The following is a 10,040-nucleotide window of genomic DNA, read 5'->3' as shown; positions in this document are numbered from 1 at the left end:
TGAAATAATCAGAAATGTTACTCAAAGTCCAAGTTTATGCAATAAAATCATATACATTCACTATGTTCTATACAATTTACATTTAAACATAAATATAAATTAATTAATAAAATTTTAGTTCTGTGAAATCAAGCTGACAGTGTGTAGATTACAGCTGATTGTTACTAAGAAAAACCAGAGCAGGAGTTATAACACATAAACATTGTGTATGACAGAAGAACAGGTGTAGTCATATCATGGAAGTGATAAACATGTAAACAGCTCCATCTAGTGAGAAAGCATGAATGCAGTCATGTGTAGTGCTTTGTACAAACAGAAAGAGGAAAAGGCATGTTCAGACTCTCTGTTTCTCTTGTCGTCTTCTTTTTTTTCTATTTCTCGTTTTCTTTTGAATGTTTTCTTGTCTCAGCTGAGCAACAATTTCCTCCCATCGCTCTCGGACTCTCATATAATGATCTGTTTTATTCTCTGAAGTCTTCTTTTCTTCCTCACAGAGATTCTGGGTATCCTGAAGCCCCCTGTTGGTCTGAAGCTGTAAGTTGTTCCTCTCCTCTATGTCAAGTTTAGTTTTCTCTCTTTCATCCTCTTGTTTTTCTTTAAAGTCCAACGTGGGCTCAAACTGAGCAACACATTCCTCCAGTCGCTCTTTCTCTCTGATCAAATGATCTCTCTCCTGCTCTGCACTATTTTTTATTTTCTCACAGTGATTCTGAGTATCCTGGAGCTCCATGGTGGTCTGTTCCAAAGTGAGCTTAAGCTGAGCAACATGTTCCTCCAGTCGTTTTTGTTCTCTCTTCCAGCTCTCTCTCTCACATTTTACAGTTTTCTCCAGTTCCTCATGGATTTTCAGGGAAGACTGGAGCTCCATGGTGGTCTGTTCAAAGTGACCTCAAGCTGAGCAACATGTTTCTCCACTTTCGTTTGTTCTCTTGTCCAGCTCTCTCTCTCACATTCTACAGTTTTCTCCAGTTCCTCATTGATTTTCAAGGAAGACTGTAGCTCCATGGTGGTCTGTTCCAAAATAAACTCAAGCTGAGCAACACGTTCCTCCAGTTGTTTTGTTCTCTCGCCCAGCTCTGGCTTCTCTCAGTTATGTCCTGTTCCTGCTGCTTTCGCTCAGAAGCCAAAGTAGCCTCAGCTTTTGCACCGTCTGTAGCAGAATGGCTTTCTCTTCTTTCTCTTCTGTTATCTTCTCTATCATTCGAGAAGAAAATGCATCCAAGTCTTTCTCTACTTTCTCCATGTGTTCCAGCTTCTCCTTCATTTCAGCAATCTGCTTAGTTTTCTTCGATCTTCTGGTTTGAAAAATCTCTCTAAACCTTCTGAAGAGCTCCATGTTTATGCCTCTTTACTCACAAGCAAAAATCTCGGAAATGAGAGAAACAGAGACGCGTTTCCAATTATAGACGTTGTCTTACTGTGACGTCACAGGCAGATGCCCCGCCCTCCGTCTGTGACGTAACCCGGTCTCTTTTAACCTGACACTATGCGCATGCGCACATTACAGAGGTAAAGAGCGGATAAAATATCATGTCTTCACAGCTTTTCTGTTGTTTCTGAGAGAAGAGCGATATTACAGTCATAAATAAGATAAAAACGGCTGTAAACTGTGTATAAAGCGAGTGAATCCGAGTTGAGAACCGGAAGTTGACCGGAGTGACTCTATAAATGTTGCAGAATCATAAATGACCAGTAGGTGGCAGTGTGATGTGTATTAGAGCTCACTGTCACAGCAGGTCATTAGAAGTAGTGGAGCTCTAATGACGTCATTAATAGCGAGGACAAGACACACAGCAGTTTGGGATTCTTTTATTGACTTTATTGATTAATTGATTTGGAGTATGATTGTGTTTCTGATCAAAGTAAGTTCATGTGTATGGAGTAAAAACAACCTGTACATTTCTCACTTCAGACAGTATTATGAGATGTTCATCTGCTGGAAGTTCATGTTTAATGCTGCATGTTTTATAGGATTTATGAGCTGGAATAAATGTCCAAACATCTTAAACCAACACTGAGTGATTTTTTTGGTAGATATTAGATCTTTTTACATATTATTAATTTTTTAATATGTGTGATTTAAATACACATTTATAAATATAAAGGCTTTTAGTGTATATTAGAGATTAGAACATAAACTGACACAAATTAAATACAATAAAAAATGTATTAACTGAAATAAAACATCAAAATATAAAGTTTCAAAATAAAATCTATCAATACATTTAAAATTATAACAATATATAATAATAATAATAATAATAATAATAATGATAATAATATGTTAAATACAGTGCAGTATTACAGCTTAAATATTTGAATTTATTTCAGATCAATTTTATTCATCCATTAAATAAATGGTGTCAGCATCAGAGTAGTGTATTTACATGATCTGTTTCCAGGGTTTTCACGAACACAACTCTGTTATTACTGTTCTCTTTTCACAGCGCCGTCTCTTTCAGTTCTAATGAAAGTTCTCATGTATTAAGAGGGAATTTTATGAATGATCAATAATGATACACCTTCATCACTGTTAGTTATTTACATATTTATTTACAGTAATAAAACTATTTCTGTAAAAAATAGAAAGAAATAATAAATAAAAGCAAAATAAATAAAATGATGAATTCAGTGGAGCAGACCGACAGCACGATGACCTGAAAGAGAAAAACAGAGATGTGTTACTTTACATAATGTGTGTGTTTGACCGGTACACAGTGTGTGTGTTTAGTAAAGTTTTGTAGGACATTATGAGGACAGTATGACTTACGCTGTAGATGGAACCACTGCATGTTCCTGGATGGATGGAGGTAGGGCTTGGTGTGGCGGCTGCTCCCTGTCCACTGCTCAGCCATAGTGATACACAGTGACCTCCTGCTCACCAGCTTTCCATTCAACTCTCTGATGGCATTAGTGTCTTCATCCAGAGAGGAATATCAGACAAATCCAAAGCCTTTGGACCGTCCATTCTGCAGTACCACCTGTAGAAGTGAGTGAGGAGATACAGAAAGCAAAAACATGAGCATTACATCACTCTCATGTAGAAAACCATGAGAAATAACAAGCACTGTCTGTATCCCATAATATAAACAGAACAGCTGTGTTCTTTTATCATCAACGCTCTGGTCTCACTGGTGAATGAACAATGAAGCACTTTTATTCAAAGGTCATTTTCCGAGAGCAGAAACTTGCTGCAAGTGTACACTGGTTCTGGTATAATAGAGGATCTAATCCTAATTCCTACAGAAAACAGAACAAATTCAGCATCCAATGTTTGAGTGCATGTGTGTTTACATTGCTGACTTTAATAATACACACTGATCAATCACTCAGTATTAAACCAATTATTACATGTGACCAAACACAGCTGTGACCAAAACCTGCTCCAGATCATGAAGGTCTCTATAAAACACACTGGAAATAGAATCAGAATAGTTCCTGTGTGTCCAGTCTGAGAGGCTTGGTGTGAATCCCTGTTCCACTGCTGCTGGTTTTCTTTTCAGGACCTGGAACATCTGTAGATGCAGACAATCATCTCATGTTAGCATCCAATCAGAAGGTAAATGTTGCTAACATGAAAAGTTATCTTCTGTTTTAAATCTTTAACTGCACTTAACACAAAACTAATCGGACGGCTTTGACTCACTCTGTGGATGGATGTTCTTGTTGGCGTTGGGTCTTGGGTCTGGGCAGGGTTTTGAAGGCGAGATGGTTTCTACCTTCATGCCGTGACTTCGTCCCTGGGTGGTCTGAGAGGGACTTAAGTACACAGTCCTGCTGCCCAGCACCCTGCCGTTCATCTCCATGATGTCTCGAGCCTCATCAGGAGACATGAAACGTCACATACCCGATGCCTTTTGAGCGTCCGTTCTTCATCATGACCTGTAATGGACAGCGAGCAGAAACACAAAGCAAAGAACGCACATCAAACATGTTAGAGGTTCACAATATCAGAGCTCTCCACATTCAGAAAATACTCCAGCTGAGTACAGGGAGGAAACCCCAAGTTACTGGGAAAGAAGGAAAATGTAAGGATCAGTAGTTATAAATGACGTGTGCAGTGAGGACAGTCCCAAATCTCAGGAACGCTTCATACACGTCCTTCATCCACAATACAGTCCAGATTTCTCAGCAGCAGTGTGACTGTCTACAGAACAACAACATCCAGTGTGTTCATCACTTTATTTACATTTCTTTAGGATAAAAAAAACAGGAAACATTCAGCATTGGACTTTTGAGTAAGTTGTGCTGTGTGATTCGTGATAATCAGATTTATGGTGAGACATAAACACCTTCAACAAAGTCAGACTCATAAATAATATTTTACCTGATTATCTACACACAGTTATACATTTTCTCACATTCTCTAAAGTCTCCAAAGTCCAAAGGACTTCAGTCTGTTCTTTTGATCCTCCACCTTCTGCTCCTCAACTTCTGCTTCTCCACCTTCTGCTCCTCCTTCACCTCTAAAGAAGTGTCAGATAGAGATGGGTTATATATAACATTCAACATGCGCCCAATATTACAAGAAGAGTATCTGTTCTTGATGAAGACTGTTTGTTCAGGTGAAATAACACAAGGCAGAACTTTCTCCAGACGGCAGGTCAGAGTTTTTGCTAAGATTTTCGTATCCTGGTCCAGGTGATTTACCAGAAGGCAGACTTGCTAAGGCTATTTCTGTATCAGATATAAACTCATCCAATTGTAATGCTGTACCTACACTTATTGTAGGAATACATACATTTTGAAAAAGGCCTCTAATGTTGAAGTGTCAGCAGATAAAGGAGCAGTATATAGTGATTTATAACATTGGAGGAAACAGTCATTGATTGTTAATACTGGAGTGTAGTGGTCATCATGTCTGTTTTACATGCAGAAGGTCTTGGGTTTGACCCACAGTGGAGACATGCTCTTGAGCCATTTTGGAATGTTTTTCTCCATTACTGATAAAAGCACAATGCAGAAACATGCTGTTTATTTATTTTTTAGGATTGAGTAACAATTTGTAATATATAAACCTTATTCATGTTTACAACCTGCATGGTCCCACTGGGAGTTGAACCCAGAACCTTCTGCATGTAAAGCAGATGTGATGACCCCTAACCTATGGATCCACACAATTACCTGCACAGCATAAATAAGCATAAATAATGATTAGGTAACATGTTTTCAGATTGCAACAATCCAGTTTTGGGAAACTCAATGTACCCTCAGCTTTCTATTCTCAGTTAAGTTATTTTCAAATACTGTAGTACATGATTAATTCATTAATATGAAGAAGATTAATCCTCATCATTGATCTTCATAGAGTGGCTGAGAGGAGCTACTCTAAAAAGCTGGAAAATCAGTTTTCAGCCAACGACCCTGCTTCAGTGAAGAAAGACCTGAGAGACATGGTGCAGTCATAAAAACCTGGAGCATAACACGCTCAATACAGTGGAGATGATTGTGGATTTTAGATGAACCCCCCCTGCTCTCCCCCCACTCACCATCATGAACAGCACTATGGCAGCAGTGGAGTCATTCAGGTTCCTGGGCACCACCATCTCTTAGGGCATGTAATGGGACAATCACATCGACTCCATTGTTAAAAAGGCTTAACAGAGTATGTACTTCCTTCACCAGCTTAGAAAGTTCAACAGGAGTTGCTTTAATAACTGTCTGGTTCTGCTCAGCTGTAAAATCAGACATCAGAGGACTACAGAGGACAGTTTAGACGGCTGCAATGGTTATCGGTGTCCCCCTGTCCACTTTTCAAGAACTGTATACATCCAGAGTGAGAAAAAGGGCTTTGAAAATCATGTTAGCCACTACACAATGGAACCAGTTAAGGGACCCTAATGGTGGAATTTCTTTCCCTCTAACAGGATATGGTTACTTTATATTTACTTTCATTGTATTTTTTATTTAAAACCTGGCCACCTAGCACATGGGGCTTTGTCTCTCCTTATTGTTTTACGACCACTTTTGTGTGTGAAGCAGAGGTGATCACAACCACGCTAAGCTTCTGAAATACTAGACATTTGCTGATAATTCAACATGATGATATATTTTCTGTGTTTTAGACCGGATGTTATGTGAAGCACGTTATGTTGTACATCTAAGATCATAAATAACCACAGGGTTAACAAGGCTAAGAATCTATAACTATAACTCAATAATCACGTGTTTAGCATTAACGTTAGCCAAAACTGATTCACAGAAAGCAAAACACGGACAGTGAAATGTAACTGACCAGCTGGCAGAGGATTCTGTCTGGTCTTTAACCCTCTAACGCAAATCAAGCAAATATTTATCCAAAAGAAAGATTAATTCTCAATTTAGCATTTGTAATTAGCATTAGGTGTATGACTGTGTATCATATGGCTTATATTCTTTGACTTAAATACCAGAGATTCTATTAACTCCTTCCACAACACACAACCCATTTAAATACAGTTTATTGTAATAACTATAACTTACACAAAAATCGTATATTTTGAAACATTTCATTAAAATTTTACAAAGTGAACTGAACATGACCTTCAAATGAAGCACGTTAGCTGTCTGAGCTCAGTGCAAAATATCACCACATTCCTTAAAATAGTCTTCCCAAAACACACCGTTACATTATATGTTAAGCATTTGTGTAATATATTTAGGTATTTTGATAATAAAACTACAAGAACGTTTGCCTGAACCAGAGAACATCCAGCCCCTTCACTCTTACTGGTAGAGCTGAAACAGGTGCTGAGTTTGGAGACTGCTTGAACCTCTTTTCTGGTTGATGGCTGGTGTGTGGAACCCACTTCTCCTCAGAAGTTTTAACTGAATGGCTGTTGGAAGACAAAGAAAGAAAAAAATAGCATTGTATATCAAGTACATACTTTTGTAGTAGTATAAAATCCACAAACACTTTTTCACACCACTGTGTATATTTATTTGCATGTTTGTCACACTTTAATGTTTCAGATCATCAAACTAATTTAAATATTAGTAAAAGATACACAAGTGAACACGACATGCAGATTTTAAATGAAGGTTTTTATTATTGAGGGGAAACAAAATCCAAAAAAACATGGCCCTGTGTGAAAAAGTGTTTGCCCCCCTGTTAAAACTGTGGTTTATCACACCTGAGTTCAATTTCTCTCACCACACACAGACCTGATTACTGCTACACCTGTTCACAATCAAGAAATCTCTTAAATAGGACCTGCCTGACAAAGTGAAGTCGACCAAAAGATCCTCAAAAGTTGGACATTATGCTGAGATGCACAAGCACAATGCAGAAACATGCAAAACTGTTTATTTATTTCCAGGATTGAGTAACAATTTGTAATATATAAACCTTATTCATGTTTACAACCTGCATGGTCCCACTGGGAGTTGAAGCCAGAACCTTCAGCATGTAAAGCAGATGTGATGACCACTAACCTATGGATCCACACAATCACCTGCACAGCATAAATAAGCAGAAATAATGATTCAGGTAACATGTTTTTAGATTGCAACAATCCAGTTTTGGGAAACTTGTTCCCAATGTACCCTCAGCTTACTGTTCTCGGTTAAGTTATTTTCAAATACTGTAGTACATGATTAAATTATTAATATTAGGAAGATTAATTCTCATCATTGATCCTCATAGAGTGGCTGAGAGGAGCTACTCTAAAAAGCTGTAAAATCAGTTTTCAGCCAACGACCCTGCTTCAGTGAAGAAAGGCCTGAGAGACATGGTGCAGTCATAAAAACCTGGAGCTTAACACGCTCAATACAGTGGAGATGATTGTGGATTTTAGGAGAAACCCCCCTGCTCACCCCCAACTCACCATCATGAACAGCACTATGGCAGCAGTGGAGTCATTTAGGTTCCTGGGCACCACCATCTCTCCAAACAGGAGTTGCTTTAATAACTGTCTGGTTCTGCTCAGCTGTAAAATCAGACATCAGAGGACTACAGAGGACAGTTTAGACGGCTGCAATGGTTATCGGTGTCCCCCTTCACTCGTACACCTTCACCACTCCACTGCTCTCCCTCTCATCCACACACATGTCTACTGACTTCCATTCACCTGCTCCCTACTCTCACCACAAATCACAATACTGTCGGCAAACATCATAGTCCACGGAGAGACTCCTGTCTGACCTCTTCCTTATGTGCCTCTGCATGCTTTATTACGCTCTTCATTAGCGTTGAAGACATCCGATTACTCCTCCAATCCTTTAGTTCTACAAAGCCTTAAAATCTGGAAACAATTTAGAAAACATTTTGATTTCCAGGCAGCATCAGGTCTGTCTCCTATATATAAAAAACCCTCCTTTCTACCCTCTATTTCGGACAGATCCTTTGCACTGTGGTTTAGAAGGGGCATTGTAAACATTAATGATCTTTTTCAGGAGAATACATTTGTCACTTTTTCCTACCTGTCAGAAAAATTCAACCTCCATAAAACTCATTTTTTCCGATATCTCCAAATTCGTGATTTTGTAAGGAACACATCCTCTCATTTCCTGCACCCACCTCCTAAACAAGAGATTGATCGAGTTTTAGAAACAAAACTTTGTAAGGGTACTGTCTCTAATATTTATAAAACTATTTTTTTATTCGTTGTTCATTCGGGCTCTTCATCGCTTTCTAAAATAAAGAGTAACTGGGAATCGGACCTTAATTATAATTTCACGGATGAGGAATGGTCCAAGGCTCTTGGTCGTGTACATTCCTCCTCTATATGCGCCCGTCATTCGTTAATCCAGTTTAAATTGTTGCATAGAGTGTATTGGACAAAGACCAAACTATCTAAAATTAACCCTGGTTTGGATCCAACTTGTGATCGGTGTCGGCGGCTGCGGCTACTCTTTATCATACTTTTTGGCTTTGCCCAGCCTTGACCTCTTTCTGGACATCAATTTTTAAATCAATCTCTGAACACTTCATTTTAGATATTAAACCTTGTCCCCTAATAGCATTATTTGGACTCAACCCCACAAATCCCTCCTTGTCCTCCTTACAATCAAACATGCTCGCCTTTTGTTTAATAGAAGCAAAGAGACTTATATTACTGAACTGGAAGAATCCTCACCCACCCAGTTCTTCTCATTAGATACATGACCTGTCTCAGTTTATTCAAATAGAAAAGATCAGATTTACATTACTTAGTATTACGGAAAAGTTTTACACCACCTGGCAACCAATCTTATCATATTTAAGAGAAAGAGGAAAATAAAATCCTGTTCTCTTTGTTTGGACTTCTTGAGCTCTTCCCCTTGTCCCTGACTTCTTGGTAGATGTAGAAAGAAGAAAGGAAAACATATATCCTATGAGAGTGTTAATGTACTTAGGTGCAAATCTTTTGGGGTGTTTTTTTTTTTGTTTGTTTGTTTTGTGTTGTGTTGTTCTTTCTGTTGTTATTTCCTTTTCTTTCTTTCTTTCTTTCTTTCTTTCTTTCTTTCTTTCTTTCTCCTGTTCTTGATGCTCACATTCATAATTGTGATTGTGGTATAACTTGTTGTTGGACTAAATTAACCACTGTTCCATTGTCTTCCTCACCTAAGTGTCTTTCTGTCTGAAGTGCATCAATAAAAAAAAAAAAGAGTTGACCTCGTCCGTTAACCTGTCCAAAACTGAAAAGGGCTCAGAGCCGATCATTGATGCACTTCACTGCTGTCACACATGTCCTGCATCACCCTCACACATGTCCTGCATCACCGTCACATACTTCTCAGACACACCAGACTTCCTAATACAAAACCACGACTCCACTCTTGACCTTCTCTATATTCCTCCATCAACATTATCAAAGCAAATAATGATAGAATTGAGAATTGAAAATGTAAGATGAGATCAATTTCCATTAGTCCTCGTGTAATAGTGTATATTTAGTTAGATACCCACAAGGTAAAGTATTTAACTGTAAACAAACCACATACTCTATATCTATTGTACAACACAGTGGCGTTGTAATGCAACGCACGAGGCACAATAACACATGTGACGTCACAGTGCGCTGCGTGTTTAAAAGCGGAACACCGCGCGAACCGCGATTCATTTCAGAAGAAACACACTT

At 38.5% G+C, this 10,040-nt stretch overlaps 1 long non-coding RNA gene across 1 annotated transcript; it reads right to left on the bottom strand.

Moving 5' to 3' along the window:
• Positions 1–7,205: 7,205 nt before the first annotated feature.
• Positions 7,206–9,017, bottom strand: LOC124382539. Its single transcript, XR_006925068.1, has 3 exons — positions 8,401–9,017; positions 7,806–8,222; positions 7,206–7,433 (listed from the first exon to the last, which is right to left on the bottom strand). It is a non-coding gene; the product is annotated as an uncharacterized LOC124382539 (long non-coding RNA).
• Positions 9,018–10,040: the final 1,023 nt, after the last annotated feature.

The sequence above is a fragment of the Silurus meridionalis genome, unplaced genomic scaffold (genome assembly GCF_014805685.1).
Source record: "Silurus meridionalis isolate SWU-2019-XX unplaced genomic scaffold, ASM1480568v1 Scaffold620, whole genome shotgun sequence".
Classification (NCBI taxonomy): domain Eukaryota; kingdom Metazoa; phylum Chordata; class Actinopteri; order Siluriformes; family Siluridae; genus Silurus; species Silurus meridionalis.
This window is presented reverse-complemented; position numbering and strand designations above follow the sequence as displayed.